General features: G+C 39.6%; 1 long non-coding RNA gene across 1 annotated transcript; it reads left to right on the top strand.

The window, feature by feature from the left end:
* Positions 1-1,249: 1,249 nt before the first annotated feature.
* On the top strand, positions 1,250-16,038 carry LOC112843049 (uncharacterized). Its single transcript, XR_003215147.1, has 3 exons — positions 1,250-1,544; positions 6,706-6,710; positions 16,028-16,038. It is a non-coding gene; the product is annotated as an uncharacterized LOC112843049 (long non-coding RNA).
* The last annotated feature ends 252 nt before the right edge of the window (positions 16,039-16,290 follow it).

The raw sequence follows: 16,290 nt of genomic DNA, 5'->3' as shown, positions 1-16,290 counted from the left end.
GTCACCAAAGCACAGCCTCCTCCCTCCAACTCCTCCATAGACTCTAATGTTAAAATGGCTCAGAAGGTTCGTTTGAAAATCAGAAGAGCATGGTGTTTTTACACTGTCACCACGTCCATATAATAAACTCCACAGGCATGAAAACTGAGAATTAGGTAGACTGGACATTGCTGCCACTCACGGTGAAAGAATTTCGTCAATAGGCCCTGTACTTTTCATTTGGGAACGATTTGTTTCGGCCTAACTTTTCTGTTCATTTTAAGCAGCAAAAGTGAGGTGCATGTCTGTGTGCGTGTGTATGGAGCCAATGGGTGCAGTCACTATAGCAACCAGGCTCACACCTGCCTGCCTAACGAGCTCTGTCTCTCACTGTGCCAAGATTCATCTTAAACACTTCTCTTTCAACTGCTGCTGTGTCCACAGTGTTTGCTCTACAGTGTGAAGGATAGAAATATTTTACTGCTATTATTTGCTGCTATTTTTATAATCATCATTAACATTTCAGTATTAATAGTGATGTTGCATTTAGATGCATTCAGATGTTCAAATATATGGTTATAGTCTTTATTACAGGTCCAAGAAGAACCACTTTAAACGGTTGAGTTGAATCTATAATTGTAAATGTTTTTAATGCTTCTATGATCTCAGTGTTTCTGTGTAGAGGGCAGAGACAGGAAAATACACTCTGTGCCAAAATGAGACAGGAAACGCGTCTGCAAGCCATGCTTTTGCAGAAGTGAAACTGTTCAGAAAGCAGATGCAAACTCTGCACGTACAGACAGACGAGACATACGCATACAGACACAAATAGTGAGAGGTCATGACACGTACGTAGTACACAGCACGCACGCGCCCCCGCACGTGTACGCACACACACATACACACCATAATAGATCTATTTTGGTAAGTGAGAAGTGAAGATGGGTTTTTGCTGCAAATGCAGAATTGTGCCGACGTACTTAGAGGAAGTGCAACAGATGTCCCAGGAGATAAGCGACAGCGAAGACGAGCTGAGGGGAAGCACCGACCCGAAGACAATGTTCTTTAAAACTATGTTAAAGGTTGTTGACAGAACATTTGTGGTTTTGAGTTGACGTATGCTGTATTAAATCTGCCTAGCAACAGAAAAGGGGGCTGTACTATCTTAACCCTATAAAACCGTTGTCTGAATATGGTAAAGACAGTTCAATACTGATTGGGTTGTTGAACTCACACATGTGTTCATTAAAATGCCGTCTAAATTGCACACGCCTGGATCTGTGGTTATTTATGGATTCCTCTCTCAACATTGAACCCTAACATTTGGGGGCTCGTTCCGGTGAGAGAGAGGGAGTGTTGGGGTAGATGGAGAGAACCGGGGTCCGTGGTAATTGGACGGGCAGACGGTAATCAGTGGTGAAAGTGAGCAGGCATTCCCCGGGGCATTTAAAGGTAAGACACTGCCTGTTGAAATATATTTCCAAAAGGTGTCACATTGGGCATGTCAAATTAAAAGCCTGGTCACTGTAATTACTGGTGAATGTCTGTTTTTTAATTTTGGTGAAGTTTTCATGAAGTTTACCGGTTGAAGTAATGATAATGAAGTATAAGTGACAGTACTGAGTAATGAGAATAAAGGAATGAAAAGAGAAAGCAGTTGGACTGCTAAGTGAACTCTTAGAATGATAGGGAATTTGGTCATTGTGTGGGGTGAAGCCCCGTTGGTCATTTGATCTACGTGTGATGGTCAGTTCGTGGGTTCAAGTCCCTTATGTCCACAACGGGAGATCTGCCTCAATCTTAATCCTGATCCGGGTGTAGATTGTTGTTTCAAATTATTATAAATTTTTCTAGGACGACAGCGGCGTCTGTTAAGAAGCGCATTTTCTCGGAGGTAACGCTCCCTCCTGGATAAAGACGTTTATCCTTGACCTAGCGGCGACTAATGGGATAGTACGGCACGACAAGCCGGGGAAAACTGGGGAATTTCCAAAATTGCTAGAGGTTCAAGTCCTCTATTTTTGCGCTTATTGGGTATGCTGGCAAATTAAGTTAGGTTTAGAAATCTGGACAGGACAGTCTGGGACCGCCCTGGTGAATTGAGCACAAAAAGTCTGGGACTGATCGGTTGGAGCCGTTATGTTATATTTATCGAAATTACATAGGAGTTGAAGAGGCCTAAAAAATCTGTGCAGTTGTAATTAATAAGACGTCTGTAATATAAAATATGAGATCTATGAGTAAGATCAGCCTCTGTGTCAGCAATGCACAGCCGGATGTGCACTGATGGTGTGTGTAAATGCAAATGAGCAGCGGTGATGCGCAGAGAGGGTGGTTTCAGTTTCGAGAGTATTGAGCTTTATGACTATTGTTTGCCAATTTTCCTGTAATTAAGAGGCTGGTTTTGCTCATCACGAGAGTATAAATACAGTTTGAATATATTAGTGTGGATGTATAGTAAATGACTGAATTTTGATAGATGTATATATCTTGAGCCATAAATGCTGGTGTGTTTTATTTTTTCAGTTATGTGTGTGTGGGGAGAAGCTGTGAGGACGATGAGAGGTTTCAGTTTTCTTTTTCTTTTTTCTTTTGACTTGCTCTTTCTGATCATGGAAGGCATGTTTAAAATACTCGTATGAAAGTGTATTTCGAGTGATTTTAACCGTGTGAATGCTGTCAGTATTTGATTTGAATGTCTCTGCCTGATTTGTCTGAGTGAGTGAAAAAGGGAGAAGTTTGAGAGAAAAGGCAGTGTGTGTGAGATTCATGGTGTCTGGAAGAGGTTAGAACGTTTAAAAAGTGTGTATGAAATAAAGGAGTATGAAATATATTTCTTTTGTGATGTAAAATAGGATGTTTAAAGTTTGCAAGTGCTTTAATTCAAGAAACGCGTGAGTGAGGTTATGAGAAATTGAGTTTATTTTTTCTGATGGAAAACATATAAGTGTATACGCTACAAACTGATCTAAAGAAGGGTGAAGGGTGATGTGTGTGGAGAAGTGTTAGTTGTTCTGATGTGTGAAAGAGCTCTATTTAAATGTGTGTGAGTGAAATGAAGGTGTATTGTTTTTTAGATCAAGATTTAGTAGAATTAAAGAGGGTTTTTAGACTATAAATACAAAGAGAGACAGACTCTGCAGAGAACAGGAAATAGTGAACAGGAACTCTGCATCCCCATAAAAGGAACTGAGTGTGTACAGAAAAAACACAGAGAGACAGATGAGTTACCTCTAGGCACATGAAGCAAATGAAGCCTTTAAGAAAAAATGAAGATGATACTAATTGTATGCTTTAGTGCAGGGGTCCCCAATCCCAGTCCATGAGGGCCGGTGTCCCTGCAGGTTTTAGATCTCACCTTGGGTCAACACACCTGAATCACATGATTAGTTCATTACCAGGCCTCTGGAGAACTGCAAGATGGTTATGTATCCATTTAAATCAGCTGTGATGGATCAAGGACACATCTAAAACCTGCAGGGACACCGGCCCTCGTGGACTGGGATTGGGGACCCCTGCTTTAGTGTGTCAATACAGGTGGACGTCTCTCAACTTTGGAACCTTGAGTGCAGCACCAGAACAATAGATTAATAGAATTGGGAGAAAATAAGCCAGGTTTTGGCTCGAAATTGTGCGGCTTGATCTCTCACTTTGTCCCTGAAACTGAGAAGAAGTTCAAAGGACAGTTAATCGCCTGATGAAGACCGACAGAACATCGTGGACTTGAATACAGCAGGCAAACGGCAGTGCCACTGATCCAGTAACACTGATGACGACTGATGACCAGCAGCAGCATGTAAGATTAATGCAACATGTACTGTGAAAATACAGGCTGGGCAGTTGAACAGTGGGATAAAGAATTGTGGAAGAGCACTGGACATTGAGTGATATTTTGCCATGCTGGGACTTAACCTAAAAGAAAGACTGTAAAGAAACAGAGAAGAAGACAACAGCTGAGTTGAGACTTTGTTTGCTGGAGCTTTGAAGCACGAACAGGACACTGTGAATGAAAAAGAGACCGGTGAGAGATGAAGTTGGACGAGTTTAATTGCGAGAATACAGGATATGTTTGGACTGAAAATTGAAACCTGAACTCATGAATTGTTCAGGGATGTCCACCACAGCATAACAAAGAGGTAAACATTAGAAAAGGTAAGAATAATGAAAGAAAATAATTGTCATTACCTTAATGAATAGAAAACACATACAAATTGTTACATGTGAGATTATTTTTGAAATGAATCAGAAGTGAGATAGTTTGAATCTAAACCTCAGTGAAAAATGCATGAAGTAAAACTGATTATAATTTAAGATGCAATGAAGAAACAGCTTACATGTAGTGAACATCAACATGAATACATAGAAATGCAACGAAGAACTCAATGAATTAATTTAATGAAGAAGCAGTTTACACTTAATTAACATAAAATGCAAGGAAGAACACGCTGACATGCATGGCATAATTGTGGTGTTTCTGATCAGAGATAGAGAAATGGGTTATTTAACCACTTGTGATAATAATGAAAATGTCTTAGTTTTGTTATTTTCAGGAGTAAAGCAGACTTGGACCAATTCTCCAGATCCAGCAGTCGGAAGAAAGTTAGAGGTTAACATCTATGGATAAGTTAAGGCAAGTTTCTGGTTGAATTGTTCACAGTATGATGTGTCCAGGAACCTGAAAAGCAAGCCCTAACACCTGGCTGAAGACCAGGAGTGCTTTCATTTAAGGTGGGGAATTAAAACAGAGGGTTAGTAATTCGAGGAAAAAAGAAAACTGACTGATTAACTGGAGAATTGGGAAGTGTCTGGGAGACTGTGAAGTCATAGATGCAAAATAACACATACACATACACACACAAACAGAAAAGGCATTGATCTTACAAAGACAAGCTCATGAAGCTTGTCTAATCAAAGCTTAATGCATAGAGGCATTGATTGAAAACCTGGCTAAGAACACAAGCATATGCAATGAAGATCTGCTTGCTGCTTGTATGAGTGAGAGAATGGTGTGAATGTTTCATAAAACAGATGGAAAAAACAAAAGAAAAGTGTTTATAAGAGTGACTCAGGAGTGCTCTCATACCGAGTGATCAAAATCAGTGATTAGTATAGAAAGAAAATGAAAATAATTCAATAATGTGATAAGGTTTAAACATGTATTTCTCTTGTCAAGTTGGCTGTTGAGCTGTGAGTCTATGCAAATTAGCTGGAGCAGAGACACTTCCTGTGTGCGTGTGTGTCGGAGGCTTTCAGTTCAAGAGAGAGCGGTGGCTGTTGAAGATTATTTGGCGAAATATATAATGGTAAAGTATCAGGATATTTGATTACGGTGGTCAGGTCTGCTCAGAGGGGCAGATTTGGACAGGAAATTTATAATTTAGTGAGGGTACGTTGTTGAAATCGGTTTAGATCTTATGCTGAATGAACACATGACAAAGTGAGGAAGGGAGACATTGTGCAAACGGTCTTTGATCTTTTGACGAGGTTTTCGGTGTGTTGAATGGGTGAAATTTAAGATGGTTTAAGATTTTTTGGGGCTGTTGTTTTTCATTTTAATAGAGGGAGTTTTGATAAACATGGACATGTCTAAAAGGGCCCACAGTTTTTGTAACAGTGCACTTAGGAAAAACCTGTCAGGTGATTTTGTTTTGTACTTTGATGAGCTAATAATCAGCTCTCTTTTTTTTTCATTTTTGTTCTAAGCAGGCCTGGAAGAGAGTGAACCGACGGCGCTGACAAAATTACCAAGTACGAAAATCAGGTGGGCTTTACAGAATTATAATTGGCTGAGGAGGAGACCTGATTGGCGGCGAGTCTCTGTCTAAAAATGGATTGTATCGATTCAATCCAGTCAAAAGTATAGCGAACTATTTTCCTAAAAAGGAAAACGAAATAAAATAAATGATTGAGCTTATTTTGCTGATATGGAGCATTTCATTATTTGCGCAGAAGGCTGCAGTATCAGCAAAAAATATCATGTGAGAATGCATTTGAGTGAATGTGAGTGACTAGACTAAGGTGGGGATGAATAAAGGTGGACAAATTTACCATGTGAGGAAAAGAAAGGGGATGCTTTGTTTTGCTTTTGCCATAAACCGGACAAGTGGGAGACTTAAATCTGGGGATGCTGATGTTCCTTTGAGTGAATTTCTGTTTTATTGATTTGGGTTAGACCATATTAATACATTATAAAATGATAAAAGGGAAACATTGTTTGATGAGATTCAAGTTACCATTAACCGAGGTAACTCATGATTAATAACTGTTCTGTTTAAGTTTATTTTTTGTCATGACACAGACTGGATCATAAAGGGGGAGAGTGAAGTACAGGTTTTGTTTTCAGGAAATTTCAAGGATCCAGAGTTCGATGGAGCAGGAGTTTGAGAAGATTTGACAGGATGATGAAATTAATTTTGTTCCTTAAACACAGGTTTTCAGGGCTGGAGCAAAATACCGGAGAGGAGGATGGCTGAAGTGTTCTGAGAAATGATATGATATGACTAATCTTTTTTCCCTTTTTAATTTGTTAAGCTTGGGTGAAGCATGTTGAGTTTTTTGCCACATGAGATGTGTCAAAAAAGAGAGGGATTTAAGATTTAATTTGTTTAATTTGAAATGGGTTTTACTAGGATTTTTACTAGATATAGTACAACTGAGGATTTGTTAAAAGAGAGGCGTAAAATGAACTGAATTCTGTTTAGAAGATAAATTGCTGGTGTTAATAAGAAGTTGTACACCAAACTTAGAGGGAAACTGTGGGAATAAAGGATATGCTTTGGGGAAAATAGTGAACATTTTATGAGAAGAAAATGTGGGATCTCTTTTTGATTTTTAAAATAAGTTGTTATAATGTAGGCTTTAGAAACAGATAGTAAATAGATTTATTTCTAGGGTAGAGGAGAGCTTTTATGAGGATGTTAAAAGTCTCGCTGACTCAAATGAATAATATTGGAGATTATATATGTAGAAATGATTTTTTCATACACATTGCATTTTTGTGCCTTTAACGGAGTTGTGGCTCAGAGAGTCGTCTCTTGAGGGTCACAAACTTTTGGTTAACATTATGATTAGCCAATCTACTGTGAGAATGACCTGAGTTATTGAAGGATTGCACACGCTTACAGACATATAGAGCTCATTAAGACACATGACAGTATTGATTCCAGGCAAAAGGCCTGAAATCCATTTAGCATTTAACTGAATAGGAGTTTCGCTTGTAACTAAATTGGGTGACATGTAAAATATGGAGATAACACATGCAGCTCCAAATGGGTCCTCTTATATAAAATGCAGTTACAGAATAACAAATGCTTGTTGAAGTGACCAAGTTTTTGTTTAAAACAGAAGCAAAGGGAGAAAGCTTATATATTTTGGTTAAGTCTGATAAAGTATAAGTTAGAAGGAGTCATTGCATTAAGAGCAGCAAAAATGAAATAAAATGCTGTACCAAAAAAGGGTAAAACACAGGAAATGTGAGTTCTAAAATACAGGTAGAGTTAAGCTTTTAGCTATGGTGAAATTTATTTAGGAGCAATAAACTATGTGCTTACACGGAGTGATTAAAGTGGTTGTTTAATGATTTTGCTTGAGACATTTTTCTTGTAATAGGTGACTTTAGATGAGAGGTAGGCCCTTGCAGCAGTGACAGTTTTGTGCGCAGGATGTTGATGATCAGATAAGGAGCAAGAGGAAGCACATGCAGAGACGTGCTTCCTTCGATTCTCTTAAAGGCAGTGCTTTTAAGAGTTTTACAAATGCTGAGTACGGTTGATTAAGATATAAAAATAAAAGTCAAAAACCAAATACGAAATTAGGTTCATGTTTTGAGTAATATTAGGTTGAATCAGGTTTGAATAAAGAGAGCACTTGAGGAACAGAGTAAGTTAGAGCATAGTAGGGAGAAGGTTTTTATCCATTACAGTTAAGGTGAATCTAGTCTTAGACTAGGATCTACTCCGTGAATTATTAGTTTCGGTCATGCTTTTCTTTGTTTTGGTGACCTCTGGATGTTATCCAGAGGTCAAGAGGGGAAGTGTGAAGGATAGAAATATTTTACTGCTATTATTTGCTGCTATTTTTATAATCATCATTAACATTTCAGTATTAATAGTGATGTTGCATTTAGATGCATTCAGATGTTCAAATATATGGTTATAGTCTTTATTACAGGTCCAAGAAGAACCACTTTAAACGGTTGAGTTGAATCTATAATTGTAAATGTTTTTAATGCTTCTATGATCTCAGTGTTTCTGTGTAGAGGGCAGAGACAGGAAAATACACTCTGTGCCAAAATGAGACAGGAAACGCGTCTGCAAGCCATGCTTTTGCAGAAGTGAAACTGTTCAGAAAGCAGATGCAAACTCTGCACGTACAGACAGACGAGACATACGCATACAGACACAAATAGTGAGAGGTCATGACACGTACGTAGTACACAGCACGCACGCGCCCCCGCACGTGTACGCACACACACATACACACCATAATAGATCTATTTTGGTAAGTGAGAAGTGAAGATGGGTTTTTGCTGCAAATGCAGAATTGTGCCGACGTACTTAGAGGAAGTGCAACAGATGTCCCAGGAGATAAGCGACAGCGAAGACGAGCTGAGGGGAAGCACCGACCCGAAGACAATGTTCTTTAAAACTATGTTAAAGGTTGTTGACAGAACATTTGTGGTTTTGAGTTGACGTATGCTGTATTAAATCTGCCTAGCAACAGAAAAGGGGGCTGTACTATCTTAACCCTATAAAACCGTTGTCTGAATATGGTAAAGACAGTTCAATACTGATTGGGTTGTTGAACTCACACATGTGTTCATTAAAATGCCGTCTAAATTGCACACGCCTGGATCTGTGGTTATTTATGGATTCCTCTCTCAACATTGAACCCTAACAACAGCCATCATTTTACCCTCAAAACGACGCCATCGTTCTTCTCTTTCCAACACTGTGTCTTTCAAAGCTCAGAGATGTAAACCTTTAAAACTCTGTGGATCCAAGTGGAGGGATCACATTTTAGTCATTCAGTTATTCAAAGAATATGAACTTATAATATTCATTCAGAGGTTTTTTGACTCTAAATTTTCTTTTCTCATTTCTTAGGTTTTTCTAATTTTCAATTAAAATATTTTCAGCTATTTTCCAACTTCTTCTGTGTGATTGTCAGCTTTTAGCAGTTCAGCACTTTTGTTTTCAGGTGGAAATTTCTGTATTTTTCATCTCATTCAACATTTTTAACTTAAAATTCAGCAATTAATTCATTTCAGTGCATACATTCAGATTCAAGCATTCACACTGCAGTTTCTTCAGAAAATGCACTTTCTAGTTACCTTTTTCTTGCCATTTTTGTAGCAACACACTACTTTCCGCAGTACAATACTGTTCAACTGATGCTCACGAGGGTATGGTATCACAGTGTGTTCCAACACACCATCCAGAAAAGTTGGAACACCTGTAGGAATTAGTAGCACCAGCTTCCAAGGCTTGATCAACCTGCATTGCTGCAGAACAGCTTTAAATTGTTAACCCATTTCGCGTTTCCTGAAAAAGGCCTTTTTGTATAATTCTGAAATGTAGATTATTTTTCATTTTTGGGTAATGTTACCTTTTTTTTAACCTCTAGCAGTTCACCATTTACCTTTGTACCATTTCAAACTATTCGTTGGACTTGAACGATTTCAAAACTTGAGGTGTTCCTAGACTTTTGACCGGTAGTGTAAGTATAATTCAAGTGATCTGATCATTGCTTTGTGATTATTATTATTTGATTTTGCTTTTGCTTTGCTCTTGCTAAATTGCTGTAATAAAATATCATGCAATTAAAGTCTAAATTGTGGGCATTCACGTTTTAATCTTTTGTGAAACAGTAAAGGTAAAAACCTGAGGATTAATCAATTTTAGTGTAAATAGCTCTTACAGGTTACTCCAGCCTCTTAAATGTAACAGATGCTTGAGACCTACTCTTCAGGTCCCTAAAATTAACCTAATTAATTACTAAGTGCACTGATCAAGAGGGGAGCTGCCGTTAAAAGGCATGGCTGGTAGGATGTGACCTGCAAGGCTACTATGGTTTTTTCTTACTATTGGAGGCAGGGAAGACACCTGGACTTTGACGTAGTTAAAGTTGGGCGAGTCCCCTCACCCATATCGACTCCATCTGAACTCTGCATTGCCTGCTCGGTAAGACCAATAGGATCAGAGGTTAGGGCTATGGCTGTATCCCAATTCAGGGTCTGCAGCCTTAAAGGCCGCATTTTAAATGGTAAATGGCCTGTATTTATATAGCGCTTTTCTAGTCCCTAAGGACCCCAAAGCGCTTTACATATCCAGTCGTTCACCCATTCACACACTGGTGATGGCAAGCTACGTTGTAGCCACAGCCACCCTGGGGCGCACTGACAGAGGCGAGGCTGCCGGACACTGGCGCCATCGGGCCCTCTGACCACCACCAGTAGGCAACGGGTGAAGTGTCTTGCCCAAGGACACAACAACCGAGACTGTCCGAGCCGGGGCTCGAACCTGCAACCTTCCGATTACAAGGCGAACTCCCAACTCTTGAGCCACGATCGCCCCAAAGGCCGTTTACGTCACAGTGACGTGACGAAGGCTGTCCCAATTTGAAGGCTGCTCGTCCCTCAAATGCGTCCTTCATTTCCCTGAATTTTAAGGATGTGGCAGTGTAGACTTCATGGCCCAACATATCCCAGACTTCATAGCGCAGCGGTGGGTGTGGATAATTTTGCCGAAAAAAAAAAACGGCGGAAGCGGAGCGGCCAAAGAGTAAACTTTTAAAAGTAAGTACTGAATATTATGTCACTTATTTATGTGCAAATGTTTAATAATGAAGAACATTAAAACATTACTGTTGGACACATGTCGGCAGAGTTATGTGACATTTGTGATGTTTGTACTTTCAGCGTTTACTTGGTTTTAAAGCCTTTACTTTAAAATATATGCCGTCCAATAGTTGACTTTAATCTTACAGAGAATGTGATGATTTTATGGATAATTAAAGTCAGTCATATATCCACAAACACAACAAGCTGAAAGTCAGTGAATGCTGCTTGGTTTGCAGTCCTGAATATCACGGCACAAGCAGGATTCACTGCACTGTGTTAGCCATCTTATTCTGCTGCCTCTGTTCGGTGGTGTCAAGCCAAATGGACTTTAACGTGTGTTTGAACGAGCTGACGGTTCACTCGTTAAGCTGAAAGAAAGATGCTTTAATCACAGGAGTCACACATGTCCACTGTACCATCTGGGAACTCTTCTTGTTTAGCACTCGTAATAACACAAACACTAAATCCTCCTTCTCTTGTGCTGTTTTGTAGCAGTGTATACACCTGAGACTGTCACCTGTCTGTCTGTCCTGCACTCTCTCTGTTTCTCAATGATTGTGTAATAAAAGTATGAACATGTATTTATAAGTTACACTTGATTTCCATCTGTGACAACTGCAAGTGTCCAGAGTGAGGACAGACTGAGGGACCCACTGCTGCACATCATCTGTGAGGCTTTGCACCCATGATGATCCACCAGGACAAACTCAGCAGTGTGTGAGGAAGAGGAGGAGGAAGAGCCAGCAGCAGCTGACAGATGGAGAGAATAGACAGACTGTTCCCTGTTTGTGAAGGACTGCTAGGAAAGTTTAAAATAACTAATTGTCTGTCCTGAATCAGTCTTATTAGGTAATGTTCAAATAATTTTATCATTCCAGTGTTTTCAGTGTGAGGGGGGGTCAGAGTGTGACCCTATAAAGACTTCCCTAAATCTGCTGGTCTGGAAGTCCAGCAGTTCATCTAAACAAAAGGCACTTAGGATAAACGTATCTATGTCTGTTTTAAGCTATCATAAAACAATAACAGAAGGTATGCCCTTTTCCCATGCTCCCAGGATGTCGGTGTGAATGCCAGAACACTCTGGAATGCACACAAAGCCTTTGCAGCCTACTAAAGGTCACACATCCTATCACTACACAATCAATTAAACACCTCTAAGCATATATGGAAACTTATATCATTAAAAGATTATACTGACTACTAAGTACAATTTTCCATTGACAACATGGTATGATTTTCTCACCCAATAAAGGAATATTTAACATATCAGTCTACTCTTCATTTTATCAGACACAGTTATCACAGCTCGTACATTTTCTTTTTACACATATATGTATGCACTGAGCCAAATTTAGTAATGCCAACATACTGAAAGAACAGTATTTGTCTCTTATATATAATACATCTATATATACACACTGTCAAAGATACTTGTCTTTGAGTGAAGATTTAAGGTGATAGGACATATAAATAAATGCAACTTGAATCTTTACTGAAGCTCAGTATTTGACACGGAGTTCAAACTCACTGCTGTAATAACTAATAATGATTAACATAATAACTATAATATTGGCCATATTATATTTACATTACCAAAGTGAGATGACTTTAGTCTCATGAAAAACATTAGCTAATTGTTATTTGCTAGCTAATCTTAAAATGACTGTTCAGTACAGAAATCAAACCCAACAATCATGTTTTACAGTCCCATGGTCTCAGCCTCAGATACTTATCAAATCACACAGAGCTCATGTAGAAACAAATGAACAAACTATGTTCTCCTTCATTTGTGTCAAACAAAGCTGTATGAAACGTTTCCAGCGGTTAGTATCATGGTTGCTAGGCAACCTGGGCAGCGCTGCGGAGGCTAGACCGTCCCATTTCACAAGCCTACAAGCCTCGCACTTCCGGCCTCAGCGGTCTTTGAGTACGCGGCCCTTGAGGACCGTTAAGGCTGCGTACTTTAAGGCTGCAGACCCTGAATTGGGATACAGCCTATTTAAACAGAAAACCGACCGACCCAGCTAACTAAGCGACAGAGCCCTCTACTGGACACTACCCGTAGCTGTACAGGCTTATATCAATAAACAAAAAACAGACCTTTACAATAAATATTTGTCAAACATGTGGAGGCAAAGTTATTGCATGGGCATTTGACTGCTAATGGAACTTCTACATTAGTGTTTCGTGATGATCTGAATGTTTATAGGTTACATGGTTAGCACTGTTAATAGCAAAAAGGTCCTATATTCAAATCCTCCATCTAGTCAGGACCATTCTATGGGCACATCAGGCTGGGCTACACCAGGGAGAACCCAGGGTCCACTGCATCACCATAAGGCCTGACAGTGGGTCTCAGGATTTCATTCTGGTGTCTAACAGCAGTCACTGTACTATTGGCTAACACTTGGAGGTCTGTGCTTCCCTCCAGGGACACAGCTTCACTGACCATGCCAAACTGGTTATGCTGGGCTGGATAATGTTGCAGGAAGCATAATGTTCAGCGAGACATCTCCAGGCTCTTTCACTTCTGTCACATATGCTGTCACCAGTAAAGAGAACAGCATCCACAGAAAACACTGCTAGTCCAGTTCTGTTTGCACTGATCCCACTAAAAGATTTCAAGGCCTCATACCACCCTCAAAGATTCAGAATCTGGGTCTCAGTAGCATGCTAGAGGTCTTTTTACAGCTCTTGCAGTGCTCTTCAGACTCTGCTGGTGGACACAGCAAAACCTTCCTATGATGGCATGTATGGATGTGTCATCCTGGAAGAGCTTGAGTACATGGGTTCACAATGGTTTAGGCTTCCTAACTGAACAGATGGATATCCCTGAATTTAGGTGGCTTTGTGTTTATAAATGATGGTCAAGCATCCCTACTAATTTTTTTTCGAACAGTGCAATGGAAATATTTGTGCCATCCAGCCCATTGTGTTTTTCGTATCATTAAGTCACAACATGTTCTCTACTGTCCTTCCTCCTGTACATTGCATTTGAGGTTTCTGTTCCAGAATTTTCTAGATAAATTCATTTGAAGCTAACTGATTAGTTGTATGTTGCTAAGTAAGTGTAAATTAGTTAAATGAACTGGTGGCCACGGTGGATGGAATTTAAACCTATAACCTGCAAACCGCTCGTCTGTATCCTGCACTGTTGCACTTACATTGTTTTTTTAAATTAATTGCTTCAAGGACTACAAGATTGGGTATTTTAAATGGAAACACCCCTAGCTATTATAGATTCCTGTGAAATTTTGTTTTAATAATTTTAGTCCCACATGTGGAATGATGCCAGAGTACATCATTCCACATAAATGAGTGAGGAAAATAATGTATTGCAATTTTCCAGCTCTAGATAAATTGATCATTTGTCAAGAGATGCTGCAAAGATTAAATTAGTGGTGAAAGCTGTGCCATTTAAAGTGTTTTGTTTTGGTTGATTCACAATAGCACATAATTCAATTCAATTCAATTTTATTTATATAGCGCCAAATCACAACAAAAGTCGCCTCAAGGCGCTTTATATTGTACAGTAGATAGCACAATAATAAATACAGAGAAAAGCCCAACAATCATATGACCCCCTATGAGCAAGCACTTTGGCGACAGTGGGAAGGAAAAACTCCCTTTTAACAGGAAGAAACCTCCGGCAGAACCAGGCTCAGGGAGGGGCGGCCATCTGCTGCGACCGGTTGGGGTGAAGAAGGAAAACAGGATAAAGACATGCTGTGGAAGAGAGACAGAGATTAATAACAGATATGATTCGATGCAGAGAGGTCTATTAACACATAGTGAGTGAGAAAGGTGAGTGGAAGGGAAAAACTCAATGCATCATGGGAATCCCCGGCAGCCTACGTCTATTGCAGCATAACTAAGGGAGGATTCAGGGTCACCTGGTCCAGCCCTAACTATATGCTTTAGCAAAAAGGAAAGTTTTAAGCCTAATCTTGAAAGTAGAGATAGTGTCTGTCTCCCGAATCCAAACTGGAAGCTGGTTCCACAGAAGAGGGGCCTGAAAACTGAAGGCTCTGCCTCCCATTCTACTTTTAAATACTCTAGGAACAACAAGTAAGCCTGCAGAGCGAGAGCGAAGTGCTCTAATGGGGTGATATGGTACTACAAGGTCATTAAGATAAGATGGGGCCTGATTATTTAAGACTTTGTATGTGAGGAGCAGGATTTTGAATTCAATTCTGGATTTAACAGGAAGCCAATGAAGGGAAGCCAAAACAGGAGAAATATGCTCTCTCTTTCTAGTCCCTGTCAGTACCCTTGCTGCAGCATTTTGGATCAGCTGAAGGCTTTTCAGTGAGTTTTTAGGACATCCTGATAATAAAGAATTACAGTAGTCCAGCCTGGAAGTAATAAATGCATGAACTAGTTTTTCAGCATCACTCTGAGACAGGATATTTCTAATTTTAGAGATGTTGCGCAAATGGAAGAAAGCAGTCTTACATATTTGTTTAATATGTGCATTGAAGGACATGTCCTGGTCAAAAATGACTCCAAGGTTCCTCACAGTGTTACTGGAGGCCGAGGTAATGCCATCCAGAGTAAGAATCTGCTTAGATACCATAGTTCTAAGATTTTCAGGGCCGAGTACAATAACCTCAGTTTTATCTGAATTAAGAAGCAGAAAGTTAGCGGCCATCCAGGTCTTTATGTCTTTAAGACATTCCTGCAGTTTCACTAATTGGTGTGTGTTACCTGGCTTCATGGATAGATAGAGCTGCGTGTCATCTGCATAGCAGTGAAAATTTATGCTATGTCTTCTAATGATGCTGCCTAAGGGAAGCATGTATAATGTAAATAGAATTGGTCCTAGCACTGAACCCTGTGGAACACCATATTTAACCTTAGTGTGTGAAGAGGACTCTCCATTTACTTGAACAAATTGGAGTCTATTAGATAGATATGATACAAACCACTGCAGCACAGTACCTGTAATACCTACAGCATGTTCTAATCGCTCTAATAGGATATTATGGTCAACAGTATCAAACGCAGCACTGAGGTCTAGCAGGACAAGCACAGAGATGAGTCCACTGTCAGAGGCCATAAGAAGATCATTTGTAACCTTCACTAAAGCTGTTTCTGTGCTGTGATGAGCTCTGAAACCTGACTGAAACTCTTCAAATAAGCCATTCCTCTGCAGATGATCTGTTAGCTGTTTGACAACTACTCTTTCAAGGATTTTTGATATGAAAGGAAGGTTGGAGATTGGCCTATAATTAGCTAAGACAGCTGGGTCTAGAGATGGCTTTTTAAGTAAAGGTTTAACTACAGCCACCTTGAAGGCCTGTGGTACATAGCCGATTATTAGAGAGAGGTTGATCATATTTAAGATCGAAGAATTAATTAATGGCAGGACTTCTTTGAGCAGTTTTGTAGGAATGGGGTCTAAAAGACACATTGATGGTTTGGAGGAATTAATTATTGAAGTTAACTCAGAAAGATCAATTGGAGAAAAA

The sequence above is a fragment of the Oreochromis niloticus genome, linkage group LG3, assembly GCF_001858045.2.
Source record: "Oreochromis niloticus isolate F11D_XX linkage group LG3, O_niloticus_UMD_NMBU, whole genome shotgun sequence".
NCBI classification, from domain to species: Eukaryota; Metazoa; Chordata; class Actinopteri; order Cichliformes; family Cichlidae; genus Oreochromis; species Oreochromis niloticus.
Note: the sequence above shows the minus strand (reverse complement) of the source record. Positions and strands in the feature narration are given on the sequence as shown.